This window comes from Cupressus sempervirens, chromosome 5 (assembly GCF_028749045.1).
Source record: "Cupressus sempervirens isolate cs-2001-9-10 chromosome 5, ASM2874904v1, whole genome shotgun sequence".
NCBI classification, from domain to species: Eukaryota; Viridiplantae; Streptophyta; class Pinopsida; order Cupressales; family Cupressaceae; genus Cupressus; species Cupressus sempervirens.
In genome coordinates, this window is record NC_143122.1 from 100131803 (window position 1) to 100148590 (window position 16788).

A 16788-nucleotide genomic window follows, 5' to 3' on the forward strand; every position below is an offset into this window, starting at 1 on the left:
AAAATATTTGAATGCAATTATTTTTATTATATATTTATTGAAAATTAAAATACTTTCTTAAAATTTCACTTTATAATATGTTTAAGTGCAAGCAATGAGGGGAAAAGAATGGGAAAAGAGAACCATCAGTGTAGCATATTAAACCAATGCTTCCTTTCATAGTTGACCACCCTAGACTTAGTGGCATTGTTAAAAATCTTTTAGCATTCCTTACATGCCCAAATATCTATATATTGTCTAATTTTCTCCAAATAATAGATTTATGTCTTAGAGTTAGAAATATGTATTTATTTTATTTTATTAAGAGCATTTTTTTTTTTGCTCTCTCCTTCCCGCTCCATCTTTACTCATTTATCTAATCATTCCATACCTATTCAAGAATTGTCACTGGATCTCATATATACTCTCTATTTTACTCGATTTTGAATCAATTTAAATACTATTACTTAACTAGGATTGTACTTAGTCAGCAAAGTGAGTATTAAGTAATCATCAATTGGAGCCCGTTGACCAATACGGTATTGCAATCGTAATAATGTGAATAATACTTATTTTACATTACTTATATAACAAGTAATTATTTATATAATTTATTGTATAAAACATATAAATTTAGAAACTTGCCAAAATTTAAGTTTTTTTTTAAATATATAATATTAATTTATACTTTGTTCTAGTTTTAGGCAATTATATTTAAGCAACTATAATTAAAAGGAATTCTAGTTTTAGGCAATTATATTTAAGCAACTATAATTAAAAGGAATTCTAGTTTTAGGCAATTATATTTAAGCAATTATAATTAAAAGGAATTCAACAATCAAAACGCATCATAAGACATAACATGAAACACATTAAAAGGACCAAATTGCAAGTCCACAGCTCATAGTTTGATTTTCTTACCAGTTATTAAAATTGGAAACAACATTAAAAAAATATAGAATCAAAATACATATATTTATAAAATTGAAATGCTAATTTGACGTTTATAAAGAGATTAAACTCTATTAAACTGAACACCAATAGTTACAAATGTACAAATCCTACGTACATCTACTTAATTTAAATAGGAAAATCATAAAGCATTACTAGATGCATCACAAAAAGCTTTTGAAAATTCTACTTAAATTTCGAACGAGAAAACACACAAAACAAGCTTTCAAAAACTACTAAACAAGATATTTGCTGCAATGTTGAAAACCACCTACTCGGACATGGATTGGAATTCCTTCCTTTGAAGTAAACCTATTCTTTCATGTTTGACATCTCAACTAGAGCAGAAAATGGTTCATCTCAGTTGGTCCCAACTGGATCAGATGGAAAATTGTTACTCCTGAAGTCATATGAAATTTGTGATATTTTTGTTGAAATGCCTATCTGACTCCCATGAAAAATTCCCTTTCTTGCTCCACCTCTTACAAACAAAAGTTCCTCCACAACCTCTTTCATGGAGGGTCTCTTCCTCCTTTCCAAGTGAAGGCATTCTCTTGCTAACCTTCCCATCTCTTCCATCTGTTGAAGGTTTCCCCCCTCTAATACTTTTCTATCCAATATTTCTATGAGGCGGTTGTGATCAAGCCTAGATAGAAAAAGGTTAGATAAACTCATCTCCTCGGTCTCCCTTTCCATAGAGATGGGTTTCAGAGATGTCAAAAGCTCCACCAGGACTACACCAAAACTATAAACATCACTTTTATCTGTCAGCTGAAGTGTTTGGAAGTACTCGGGATCTAGATAACCCCATGTACCCTTTATATTATTTGTGGTGACGTGTGTATTATTGGAAGCAGATATGAGACGTGAAATCCCAAAGTCTGCAATTTTAGGAGAGAGTCTCTGGTTCAGAAGAATATTAGATGATTTTATATCCCGGTGGAAAATGGGTTGAGAAGCTCCAGAGTGTAGATATGCCAAAGCCTCCCCCGTCTCAATTGCAATCTGCAGACGTGACGCCCATTGCAAAATCCCTTCTCTGGACTGTAAATGTTCAAAAAGTGTTCCATTCAGAACGAACTCAGATACCAACATCGGGAACTTATTTTGTATGCAGCACCCTAATAATTTCACTATGTTTTTGTGATTAATCTGTGAAAGAATTGCAACCTCATTTAGAAACTCATGATCATCTCCGGGATTCAAAGCTTCCTTAGACTTTTTAATGGCCACAAGAGTACCATCCAACAGAACGCCTTTAAACACAGTTCCAAATCCGCTGCTTCCCAACACCATATCATTTGAATAATTATTAGACGCTGTTTCCAGTTATTTCGCAGAAAACATTCTCAGGCTTTCTCTACCCACTCTACAAGTGATCTGCTGCTGCAACTGTGACTGCTCCAAATACTTGGCCTCCAATAGTTTCAAGTTGCGTTTCTTCAGCCACCAAACCACTACAGTTGCTGCTAAACACACAACCACAAACGAAGAGACGGATCCTGTGTACCATAGTTGAACAGACCAAGTGCTGTATTAAAATTATAGCTATACTTATTTTTGGACAAGCAATTAAAATAAGGCCACCCTTAAGCATCAAAATGAAGCTTGGAAAAATAAACCAATTTCGGCTATTTAATACTTTCAGCTTAGGAAGTATGTTAAAATAATAGAAACAATCAGTAAGTCTAATGTTTCGCTACCTGTGATTGTAGGAATGACAATACTATTTGAATTTGTAGACACGCATCCTGTGCCATTTCGAAAGCCATCTCCTCGATAGCCCTTTGCACATGAACAATTGTAAGAACCTATCGAGTTCAGGCATATTCCTCCCCACTCTTCTCCAATGCACATATTCCACATCTTGTTATCATTGCACTCATCTGTGTCTGAAAGGTCATTACCACTATCATTAGATTTATGCCAACAATTATTCATAAAATATAGATCATACAACTAAAAGAAAAGCTCTCAAATTATACCTGTACAATCTGTACCATTGATGTATCCATTTCCTTCATACCCAGTAAGGCATCTGCACACGTACCCTTTTCTAGAAGGGGAGTCAATGGATTCTGCTTTGGAGGAGCAAGAATAGTTATGGGCAGTTTCTTTAGCGACGGAACAATTATGAAGGCCAATACCCCAGTTAAGGCAGAGACTGTTAATTATTGTTAGTTGGACAGCTGTTATTTCTGACCCGGAAACAGCAGCACTATTTATGGGTAGCTTGGACAGTTGTTCATCCTTATCTATGAATAGCGGTTGTATTTATGGGTGGTTTGGACAGCTATTTGTCCACTTGCCAAAAATTAGTAAATGGTTATTATTTACTAATTTTAGTGATTCCTTTTGGACACTTTGCAACCAATTTTATTATTGGCTGTTGAGTTGTCTTAATCTCAGCCGTTGGTTAGATTTAATCTCGGTCGTTGGTTTACCAACAGGAGTAGTATAGAAAGGGGTCATTGGGTCATTTGGACAGGAAGATTTGCAGGGTTAGCAAGGAAGCTTTTGGAGAAGCAGTTTGCAGTGTTAGCAAATAGTCTTGCAGTGTTAGCAAGGAAGCTTTGGAGAAGCAGTTTGCAGTGTTAGCAAACAGTCTTGCAGGAAGCTTTGGATGTGAAGAAGCTTTTGTGAAACAGTTTGCAGTGTTAGCAAACAGTCTTGCAGTGTTAGCAAGGGCACAGGGTGAAGCTTTGGTGAAGCTGTTTGCAGTGTTAGCAAACAGTCTTGCAGTTTTAGCAAGGGCATAGGGTGAAGCTTTGGTGAAGCTGTTTGCAGTGTTAGCAAACAGTCTTGCAGTATTAGCAAGGGCACAGGGTGAAGCCTTGGTGAAGTTGTTTGCAGTGTTAGCAAACAGTCTTGCAATATTAGCAAGGGCACAGTGAAGAAGCTTTTGGAGAAGCAGTTTGCAATGTTAGCAAACAGTCTTGCAGTGTTAGCAAGGGCGCAGTGTTAGCGTGGGAATAGCAGTGGGGAATATCAGCAGGAGAAATTAGGAGGTTGTCGAAGTTCTGCCAGTGTGAGGCAAGGAATTTTGTATCTCTTGATTTGCTGAAGTTTAATATAATTTCTCATCTGTAGAACTGGTTTTCCCTTAGGGGTTTTTCCAGGGACAACTTGTCCGAAAATATTGTGTTGATTCTGTTGCGCATTTCTTTCCGTATTTTAAGTGAAGTTGCAGTTGTGTTATTTTTCGATATTAGCTGGGAATTTATTTTCAGCAGTTTAATAATCATTTGTGATAGGAGATTAATAATCAGTGACTGCAATAGTTTGATTTTTCACATGGTATCAGAGCATTGTTAAGGGTAGAAGAGTTTTGCCCTAGGAAAGAAATTTTGATCTCTTTAGATTTATTATTGCTTTAAACCCTTGAGATGGCTTCATCTGGTTTGAGCGATCAGGATAGATTGGATAGTGCCTCAAATTTTGGTGTCTGGAAGGCCAGAATTTCTTTATTGTTGGAAGAGAATGGTATCAAAGATTATGCTACCAGTGGTGTACCTGTACCAACGGATGCAACACAGCTTGCAGCATATAGGAAGGACGATGCCAAAGCGAGGAGGATTATCCTTGATGATGTCAAGGATCATATTGTTCCACATATCTCGAAGCTAGATACAGCAAAGAAGATGTGGGACGCCATTCTAAATCTGTTCCAGAATGCTACCACTAACAAGAAGTTGATTCTCAGAGAGAAGCTAAAGAATACCCGGATGAATCAGGGAGAAGACGTCACAAGTTACCTCACCAGGCTCAGACTTGTCAAGGATGAGTTAGCAGTTGTTGGAGATAGCCCTAGTGATGATGAGCTAGTGAGAATAGCCCTAAATGGGTTTACTAAACAATGGACTGTCTTTGTTCAAGTTGTCAGTGGACGAGATACTTTACCGAGTTGGGATCGACTATGGACTGATTTCACTCAGGAGGAGTTTAGACTAAGTCTTGTCAATGGGGCCAACAAGAGTCAGAAAAATGAGGTGGAACAAGAGAACGTTGCCCTAGTGGGTAAAGGGAAAGCAAAGAAGGGATCTAGCAAAGGATCAAATTCACAAAGTGAAAAGAAGAAGAAGGACCTTTCTAAGGTCAAGTGCTTTGGATGTCACGAGTTTGGCCACTATGTTAGTGATTGCCCAAAGAGGAAAAAGGCTAAGAAGTAGGTAGCAGCTTCAGCAAGTGCAGAAGAACTCTCCAGCAGAATGGAAGATGAGTTTGCACTCATAGCTTGTATGGTTAGCTCAACCTCACAGTGTGTTTGGTATATAGATAGTGGGGCATCATTTCATATGACAGGAGTTAGAGAGTACTTCTTCAGTTACAAGGAGGAGGACACCAACATCCAGATTTCTATGGGAAACTTGTCCAAACTCAACCCTGTTGGGAAAGGGACTGTTCAGTTTCAGAGAGAGAATAGAAAGATAATTCCTCTTCATGATGTGTTATATGTGTCGGACTTAGGTATGAATTTGATTTCTGTATCTGTTCTTCAGGATAGGGGGTATAATGTACTCTTTAGAGGGACACATGTGTTGATTAAGCACAAGGATTGGAAATCACCCATAACTATTGGAGTTAGGAGTGGTCGCCTTTATAGATTGCAGTTTGATACTCCTAAGGCACTTATGAGCAACAATAATCCTAGAGATCTTGGAGAGCTATGGCATAGGAGGTTGGGCCATATTCATCATGGAGCACTTAGATTGCTTTGTGAGACAGTGACAGGTGTTCCGGAGGTGAGCACAGAGCATGACGATGTATCTAAGGAGAAGGATGTAGATCCCACTTTATATAGACAGGTGATTGGTTCGCTTATGTATTTGGTCAACACTAGACCAGATATAGCATTTGCAGTAAACTCTCTTAGTCAGTTCATGGTTGAACCAAAGAGAATGCATTGGATAGCGGCTAAGCATGTGCTACGTTACTTGTGTGGTACAGTCGAGTATGGGATCAGATATGTTCGAGGTGAAGGTATCAGGTTGATAAGCTATACTGACGCAGATTGGGCAGGAAGTACAACAGACAAAAGGAGCACTTTAGGGTGTTGTTTCAGCTTGGGATCAGGAGTTGTATCTTGGTTCAGCAGGAAGCAGAAGTCTGTGGCTCTAAGTTCAGCAGAAGCAAAATACATAGCAGCTAGCATGGCGACATGTGAAGCTATATGGCTTCGGAAGTTGTTAGTAGCCTTGTTTGGTCAGAAGGTTGAGACTACTGTGATACATTGTGACAATCAGAGTTGCATCAAGTTGTCTGAGAATCCAGTGTTTCATGATAGGTCTAAACATATAGATATCAGATATCACTTCATCAGAGATTGTGTACAAAAGGGAGTTGTTCGACTACAATACATACCTACAGATGAGCAGGTAGCAGACATTCTGATGAGGGCTTTGGGAAAGGCCAAATTTATCTTCTTCAGAGATAAGATGGGTGTCATGCAGAACAACTTCCTCGCTAAGAGGGAGTGTTAATTATTGTTAGTTGGACAGCTGTTATTTCTGACCCGAAAATAGTAGCACTATTTATGGGTAGCTTGGACAGTTGTTCATCCTTATCTATGAATAGCGGTTGTATTTATGGGTGGTTTGGATAGCTGTTTGTCCACTTGCCAAAAATTAGTAAATGGTTATTATTTACTAATTTTAGTGATTCCTTTTGGACACTTTGCAACCAATTCTATTATTGGTTGTTGAGTTGTCTTAATCTCAGCCGTTGGTTAGATTTAATCTCGGTCGTTGGTTTACCAATAGGAGTAGTATAGAAAGGGGTCATTGGGTCATTTGGACAGGAAGCTTTGCAGGGTTAGCAAGGAAGCTTTTGGAGAAGCAGTTTGCAGTGTTAGCAAACAGTCTTGCAGTGTTAGCAAGGAAGCTTTGGAGAAGCAGTTTGCAGTGTTAGCAAACAGTCTTGCAGGAAGCTTTGGATGTGAAGAAGCTTTTGTGAAGCAGTTTGCAGTGTTAGCAAATAGTCTTGCAGTGTTAGCAAGGGCACAGGGTGAAGCTTTGGTGAAGCTGTTTGCAATGTTAGCAAACAGTCTTGCAGTTTTAGCAAGGGCACAGGGTGAAGCTTTGGTGAAGCTATTTGCAGTGTTAGCAAACAGTCTTGCAGTGTTAGCAAGGGCATAGGGTGAAGCCTTGGTGAAGCTGTTTGCAGTGTTAGCAAACAGTCTTGCAATATTAGCAAGGGCACAGTGAAGAAGCTTTTGGAGAAGCAATTTGCAGTGTTAGCGAACAGTCTTGCAGTGTTAGCAAGGGCACAGTGTTAGCGCGGGAATAGCAGTGGGGAATATCAACAGGAGAAATTAGGAGGTTGTCGGAGTTCTGCCAGTGTGAGGCAAGGAATTTTGTATCTCTTGATTTGCTGAAGTTTAATATAATTTTTCATCTGTAGAACTGGTTTTCCCTTAGGGGTTTTTCCAGGGACAACTTGTCCGAAAATATTGTGTTGATTCTGTTGCACATTTCTTTCCGTATTTTAAGTGAAGTTGCAGTTGTGTTATTTTTCGATATTAGCTGGGAATTTATTTTCAGCAGTTTAATAATCATTTGTGATAGGAGATTAATAATCAGTGACTGCAATAGTTTGATTTTTCACAGAGACCGTAGGAAACAACATTATGGTTTTCCCAAAAAAGGGTTGATTTATTGTTGAGGATGTTGAAGGTGGAGGGGTCGAATATGGTGGAGAAACCACACACCTTCTCATATTTGTTGGTGGTATAATGGAGAATATCAAAGGTACCTTGGCCTGTGAAATTCATGGAGTGCCAATTATCTAGGATGTTAGTTTCGCAACATCCATATCGGCAGTATGGTCGATCAGTTTAAGGCTCGCATATTGTTACACATCTCACCTCCTCCAAACCACCGAAACTGTAGGTACCAGATGTATTGTAGCCAACAACCACGAATCTATTGGAGCTTGAAATAGTGAAAGGCCCATCTTAAGGGAGATGAAAGGAGACTTTCTTGAAGTTGTCGTCACACGTCCACGAATAGATATAAAAGGAGTCTATGATAAGGTGCCCTGTATAGTCGATCCCCATGATATTGTAAGCATAAAGTTGCATATCAGTATTATTACCAAATTTTGCATTAAAGAAGGGAGCCATCTTCCCATTGTAATCCTCCCGACATGTGATATGAAAATCAGGGTGTCCACAAGCGGAGTTGTCGATCCAGAAAGGATAACTCACACTCGTTGACCCACACTTTTCAGGATCACATTTAGCAGCAGTAAACCCCAACATACAGAACCAAATTACACAGCGAACCACGTAGCCATGATGCTTCAACATTTTCTGTTTCAGCAGAAACCATCTACAACAAGAAGAAAAACTTTTCGAAGAATGAAAGGCCGCGTGGAATTAAATAGCATCTGAAGACCTTGCAAATTACCTTGGAATCAAATAGTCTTCAAAACAACAGTGATGCACAATGGACAAAAAAAAAACATAACATACATCACATAATTAGGGAAAAATTAAGCTTGAAAAAAGAAAGTCAATTTCTACTCTTTAATACTTTTACCCGAAGAGTCAAGCCTTAATGTGTGATGTTTAAGTCATCTGCAACTGGACAAATACCATGTTATTTTTCTTAATAGCTTCTTATTGAGGTCATCTTTTCACATGCATACAGGTGCAGTTCAAATTTATGTTGCAACAAAATAACTTATAATTAGTTGGTGTTGTTCAATTTCAATATGATCTATGAGAATGCATTCTAATATTGATTATTCAACATTTGTGCAAAATAGAAGAATTAATTTTTATTTGTGCAACGTGACTAGAAAGACAATGTATAAAAGTTGCTCATAATATATATATATATATATATATATATATATATATATATATATATATATATATATATATATATATATATATATATATATATATATATAATTAATTTGACCGTTAAAAAAAACAATTAAATCATAAAATTAAATGAAAATCTCAATTGAATATAAAATAATATTCCAATGACTTTGGAATACGTGTTAAATGAAGTATGATATGTCTAATACACTCTACATGTATTAGATAAAACATGAGAGGATTAATACTGAAACAAAATAAAAAAAATATGACAAGACAATATTTCAATGACTAATGCACCACGTCCATTAAATGAAACATGAGAAATGAAATACTAGAATTAAACAAAATGAAAAAGTCAATTGAATACAAGACAACATTTCATTGACTGCATCCGTTGAATGGAACATGAAATGAGAGGCATAACACTACAATTACATTGAAATACATTGATGTAGTGGTCTTACAATTAAGATGAAGTAGGGTAGTTCAAATTTTGCAATGTCATTTTTGAAGACAGTGGAAGACTAGCACAAATGTAGTAGGAATATATTTGTAATAAATAAATTAATTAAAGAACTTCAGACTATTCCACAAAACTTGTAATTTTGTTTGAATTTTAATATTTTTACATTTGAAGGGATAAGTTTTTTAATTGAATGAATGGAATATATTGTAAGTGTCTTAAGTGTCTAGGATGTAACAGATTTATTTACACCAAAATTGAGAAACATCAAAGCAAATGAGAAAATGTTTTGAGGTGTATTGTGAGAAAGGAGTTTGAGAACCAACCCTCAAAATCATTTGTAGTGGAGATGCCTGAATGAACTTGACTCTGTGCTCCATTATTCTTCATACTCTGTAAGAAGATTCTTCGCACGATCTTGATGTTGTGACCAGAGTGATCTGTTGATGCTTATGACATAAGCAAATCAAGATTGAATTTTCATATTGCTACTTACTAAAATTGAACAAACTTTCTTTAATTTTTAATTATTAGACATATTTGTAGGGCCCATTCATATTGCTACTTACTAAAATTGAACAAACTTTCTTTAATTTTTAATTATTAGACATATTTGTAGGGCCCATTTGCCATTGCACCAAAAGCCATGACTGCTAGTGAACATGGAACACCACATAATTAACCACATGGCTTTTGGTGAACATGGAACACCACATAATTAACCACCTGTGGGCAGGGGAGTGCATCGCATCACCCAACAATCTCCCCCTCGACACGCATACCAGGTGCTTACGCGGGTCGAGAAGGCACCGAGGAGATTTGAACCCATGACCAGGCCAAAACCAGGCCCTGATACCAATTGTAGGGCCCATTTGTCGTTGCACCAAAAGCCATGACTATTAGTGAACATGGAACACCACATAATTAACCACCTGTGGGCAGGGGAGCGTGTCGCATCACCCAACAATATTAACGTTGCAGCGGATTAAAGAAAAACCCTTCTCCTTAAAAAGAAACACAAGCCCTAAATATTAGAAATGGTGGTGTTTCCATTTTTTAGGGCAATGTACTCCATGTATTTTCCTAAAAAAAAAAATTATTTATTTTTTCTAAATGGTTTGAGGCCACGTTCTATGTGGAATTCGGCTACTTTTGATCTGAGCTGGTAGATTGCCAGAAAAGATGCAATTAAAAGAAAATTTATTTTTATTTCTGCGGGGTTTGTAATTATTGACAAGTATTTTGCATGTCAATTGGACGTGGGAGTTAAGGATGCAAACAACGGTCCAATAACATAAGTTAGAAAAATGGGACAAAGTCGTGCGGAGCAGGTTAAGCACTCCACCATGAAATGTATGTCCTACTGTTCTTTTTTACCTTTGTTGGAATTGACTGAAAATCAATACACCCTGTAGAAATATCTAATTGAAATTTTGGAACCATTTATTTGATTCCTCTGAGGCTTACTCCAGCATGATATAATATCTATGATCACGCCCAGATTGACTAAAATCTTCCATGTCATGCTAATCATTCACATGTACTTGTTTTGATTGGGAGATTTGAGTGTTCTCGGGAAGAATTTCTTGGTATCACTTATATATCACAACCTCATGCTTTTGTCGTTGATGACAGTGTCATAGATCAAAATTTGTGTGATTTGCAGCGGGTTTGTATTGAGCGTGTAAGCAGCAATAAGAGTTTTAAAGAAATAAAATTTCAGTTTGAGAAAGAATATATACAGAGCATAGATTATATAATTATCATTATGTTGAATCGAGCTATATATCTCAATACTATTTGATTTATAGTTTACTCCAAGTGAGGGGTCATGTTTAGATGTGGGGAAAAGAAGCAGAGCATGCAAAAATTCTCCCTGTATCTGCACATTTCCAAAGGGCTGTCGCAAGAATGCCTTGGGCTTGGGCTATGACTCGAACCCCTGACCTATAGGACGTCAATTGTTCTATCAGAAATGTCCATCAATTCACCATTTTTTTCGTGATCAGGTTGTGCAAAGCAGCGACCAATTGGTGTTGGGCTTCTATTGATTTGATTGGACTATTTGCATGCTTCTGTTCTTGCACCAGCAACGCTCTTGCTCATCGGCCACCATTATTTTAAAACTCTATTTGTAGATTTGGAGTGGAGGAGAGGTGCTCGCTATGGTGCCGACACCGTGATCTGTGATCTCTTTGTTCCACCAAGCGAGTTCAAGGGATGGTAAAGTAGTGCAGTCGAAAATCTTTTCGACTATCTTATCTGGTGATGCCAAAATTTGTCACTGCGTAGAGTTTAAACTCCTTCCTGTTAATTACATCGCTAATTGCTAATCGATCAACTATTAATGATGAACATTCTACTTTTGTGCGAGTTAGGTTTGTGTGTGAAACTATAAAAAAAACTATTCTATGAAAATGAACTATGAGGATGCATTCGATGGTTGTCTACGCCTTTTACAAATTCTGAACTATTGATTTCTAAATTGGCTTGTTCGATTCATATAGGGAACGCCTCCAGCGTAATTAATATGAGTTGCCAATAGAATTTATTTAAATAATTTTCAATAATAGTGTGAAAATTTTAGTTCAATATTTAATTTAATTTTTAGTAATAATTTACGATTAAAATTTTAGTGTGTGATTAATAAGATTTAATTAAATTTTAAATCTTATAATAGATTTTTAATTTTAAAATTTTTTTCATTTTGACTATATTTGTTATATTGTAAGTTTTTACATCTTCAAGTTCAATGCATTTCTTTTTGTTAGTTTAATATTTGATTTTATATTTTATATTACCTAATTTGATAGATAGTAATAATTTATTATTATAAATTTATGTGTCATTAGTAAAATTAGTTACATGAGAGGCATATACTCTTTCTCAATAAAAACACTTCCATTTTAAATTGACATTTTACTGTGCTTAGTAATAAGTGTATTTCGTTTTATGTTAAATATTTTTAAATTATAATCAATGTTGCATACACATTCCATTTCTATTTAGATTTTTGTTTTCAATTTATTATTTAGAAAATATATAATTATTTACCAAGATATTATTTGCAAGAACTTATTTTAAAGATTTGTTTAGTATACACATACAGAATTATATATGTTGAAAAAATATAGAAATTCTCTATTTATCTAATAAATTAATTATTTAGAATATATATTGATTTACACTGTGTGTGTGTGTGTGTGTGTGTGTGTGTGTGTGTGTGTGTGAGAGAGAGAGAGAGAGAGAGAGAGAGAGAGAGAGGTATGATGATGAGATTAGGGAGGGATATGGAGGGAAGAGAGTCAGAGAGATTGACCAATGGTCATAACTAGAGAGACAGAGGGAAGGGATATGGGAAGGATGCGGAGAGGGGCTCATATGATGTTTTTTAATAGAGAGGGGAATAGAGTGAGACCTAGATAGGGGATAGATAGAGTGTGAGGAGGAGTGTGTGTGTGTGTGTGTGTGTGTGTGAGAGAGAGAGAGAGAGAGGGAGAGAGGGAGATGTATGATGATGAGATTAGGGAGGGGAGGAGAGAGAGTCATATTATGTTTTTACTAGAGAGAGTGGGGATAGAGGGATAGAGAGAGACCTACCTAGGGGGTGGAGAGAGATGATCATATTATGTTTCTAATAGATATAGGGGGATAAAAGGAGACTTGGGTAGGGGATAGTTAGAGGAATAGAGAGAAGGGGATTGAGAGAGGTTGATCATGTGTCAGAGAGAGAGAGAGAGAGAGAGAGAGAGAGAGAGAGAGAGAGAGAGAGAGAGATGATGGTGAGATTAGGGAGGAAGGGGGAGAGAGTCATATTATGTTTTTACTAGAGATAGTGGGGATAGAGGGAGACTTATGTAGGGGGGTGGAGAGAGAGATGATCATATTATGTTTCTAATAAATATAGGGGGATAGAAGGATACTTTGGTAGGGGATAGATAGATGAATAGAGAGAAGGGGATTGAGGGAGAGAAGAGACTAAGAGAGGTTGATCATGTGTCGTAGACAAAGAGAGGATCATATGATGTTTTTTAATAGAGAGAGGAGGAGGGGGGGAGAGAGGGGGAGGGGGAGGATAAGATTGCCGGATTTCTTCGAGCATGCCTCCTAATTTTTGTTTCTCTTCTCTTCTTGACCGATAGCTCAGTTCTTTACGACATTGTTGACACGACATATTCTTTCTCATTGGCAGACACCAACGAGTGGTTGCTACATAAAATTGTCCTCTCACCATCGCTGATAAAGTAGATAGACATGAGTACACCATTTGAGTATTTGTTTTGAACCTAGTGGACACCAAAAGACCAACCTTGACAATTGGGGCCAGGAACTAACTTAGCAACATGTCTTACCAGAACATCAACTTCGCTAGTCCCATTGGAGTAACACTCCCGAGGGACTGTAAAAGAAAGCCATGAATTTTTTGCAGAGGACCATAATATTCTACCCATGCATCCCATTTTCTTTGTTGTTGAGAACAACATCATCGAAAAGATCACTTTTGAATGTTGTTGATATCCATTAAATGTTGTTGATATCTATCTATCCTCTCTACTCCTCATTATCTCTCTCCCATCTCCAACTTACACTCCTTTGTACCCATCTCTTTATAATCACTTGTATCTCTCACTCTTTCTATCCTTATTCGCTCCTCCTCTCTTCCCTTTCTCTACCTATTACAAACATGACAACAAGTTGTAAAAAAAATCTAATTATATTATTGGTCAAAAGATTTTGATTCAATTATGTTTAGATCCCACACTTTTACTACAATAATAACATAATGTCAACCAATTGGCCTCATGTTCTAAATAAATGCACCCAAACCTATCTACCCAACAATATAAGGTGCATGATATATTTATTTCACATCTTTGTTGAGCACTACTTTTCAACAAGCACTAAAAATAATTGTTTAGTGATTTCTAGGCATGAAAAAGTATCATCTTTAATTACAAGCATACATTCCACAGTAATGGTGTCATCACCAAAAGGGTAATAATCACATTTCTTCTTGCACCTAAAAGCATCACAACTTTCAAAATCCAAGCATTAACAATTTATTCTTCCCTTTGAATACCAATCAAATAAATGATACCCCTAATAGGACAAATTAAAATTATGGCATAACCTCACGCAATTATAATACTAAACACAAAAAATTATAGAATTTCATATAGTCCTCTCAATTTACAACATGAAAAACCTACAATTTCACATTGGTAACTTCTAATGTTATAACTAGGTTTTGCACTTAATCTAAAGAACAATATATTTTCCAAACATCCATACACCTTTATGCAACAAATGAGATGGTGTCTCCGCATAATAAATTCATTTAATCTCTTTATAGAGCGTAGTTGTTCTATCTACTGCAAACTAACTTTAGGAATTACAACACTAACTTCAATGAGTTGTTTAAAATGTAAATAAATTGAAATGTCATTTCTCATTGTGCACTGCGTCCCTCTTAATATAGAAGGTTTGCACTGCTAGTAGTAGGTTCATTTACTCTATGAGTAGGATTTGTATGGCATTTATCAACACCTACCATTTACTTTTAAAATATTTTTTAATCTTAAGTTGATATAGTACTTTGTATTTTTTATAATATATTGAATTATTATGATTTTATTTGAATAAAAAGGTTGAAATAATAGTTTAGATTTAAAAAATTGGTTTTTAACTATGAATTATATTTAAAAGAAAAACAATCTTTTATATTTTTGTTTACTTTTACTTCTTTTATATAATATTGTAAGAATATGTTGTAAATAAGATATATTAGTCTAAATATACAACCTTCTAAAATAGAGATATATTAGTCTAAATATATCATGCCACTAGGAACGAAATAGTTTTTTATTCGATTTTACCAATGTGGAATCTCTATGCAGGCTTTCTTTTTCTCTTCTTGGGGATGGTAATTCTAACACTGGCTCTTACTTTGAATAAGAGTGTACAGACAATGAGATCCATGCACACTTTTCTTTAATGATCTACAATTCGTTGTAAAAATCTTAACAACGTGAGTGGTTAAGGTTTTCCTTCTTTTTTCCTCAGATTTTTTTGATTAAGTAAAAGTAGGTTTTAAAGGACCTGAAATATTTTTACATAAAGTCTAGATAGAAACAGAGAAGAAAGCAATAGAGAGAGCTATCCCGAGCATACATGAAACAGACCTCCAAAAAGTACATCGAAGAGGTCATTGAAAGAACTGTTGAAAAAGATAGCAAAAAGATAGCAAAAGAAACATCAAAAAGCTAGCTAAGGAGACTTGATCAAGTCAAGCGTATGGTTCACAAGGATGTGCATATTTTCAGCCATGGCCTTCACCTCGTCCTTATTGCCCATGTCCTCAATCTTCTTTGAGTGAGCCCTAGTACACTTGCTGGCACCCTGACTCTCAATAGCCTAAGGGGAGTCCTGACCTTTCTCACTCTCCAATTTCTTCAATAGAGTGCTCACATTCTCAACAATTTGTTTGGCCAGTTTTTCCAGATTGCTCATCTTGGCTTCCAATTTTGTGATCTTCCCCTAGTTGGCATTAAACTCTTTGTCCATCACCCTGTTCTTTTATTCCAGTTGCGAGATCTTTTGCATTAGATTTTTAACATCTTATGTACTCCCGATCACCTCCATTAGTCTATCAATGTGTTGTCCAAGTGTGCGTTCACCATGAGCAATTTTGTTGGCATGCCCAACTTCTTTCCTCAAAGCTTTCATATCCCTTCCAAGCATCTGCATTTGATTTTTCATAACCCCAATCTCTTTCAGAATTGTGCTAGAATTATTGTGTATCCCTTTAGTAGACCCTAGCATACCTTTAGATTTTTCACCAAAATCAAGGTGTATCCCTTGTTCCTCAGATTCCTCATTATTTGACTCCCCTTTGTACCTTAAATTCTTCTTTTGATGTCTTGAGGGATATCTCTTCCTCTCCAACCTACGAGCTAAGGGTTCATCATCCGAAGGGGAAGAAGCCCTCACAATAGGGGTGCCCTTGATCCTCTTTCCCTTACTCTCACGTTTATTTTTATAATCCCTCACCAAATCCTCCATAAAATCACTTTCCTTGTCTGAATCAAATTGAAAAAACACTTTTTTCTTCTTCTTTGAACTACCCCCAAGGCCCTTGTTCAAATTCTCCTCACCCCCCTTAGCTTCATCCCGAGTTTCAGAATCATAACCCTTCTCTGGAATGTTCCCTTCCATGTCATAATCTGCATCCTTCAGATGACCTCTAGTCCTCACAATCTTCTTGGATTTTAAGACATTCATGATGAAAAACATGAGACCCTCATGGAAAACATGTTCACCATTCAAGTCTTTCTGAATAGTTAGGATAGAAATGCTAAGAGGTTGCCTCAAATAGTAAGGAAAATTGATCTTAACATTGTGCCTAAAGTGGTTGGCCAGCATGAAATGATACCCATAACATTTCATGAATCTCCCATCAAGAATTAAGTAGTCCATTATCACAAACAAAACAAAACACCATGGGTGAGAAACAGAGGCCAAATTGATAAAGGAATTACCTATTTTGACTAGACGGCTCTTCTCG

The 16788-nt window shown here is 36.4% G+C and overlaps 1 pseudogene; it reads right to left on the reverse strand.

The window, feature by feature from the left end:
- Nucleotides 1-1242: 1242 nt before the first annotated feature.
- LOC149554756 (wall-associated receptor kinase 1-like) lies at nt 1243-8245 on the reverse strand (annotated as a pseudogene).
- Between the last annotated feature and the right edge of the window lie 8543 nt (nt 8246-16788).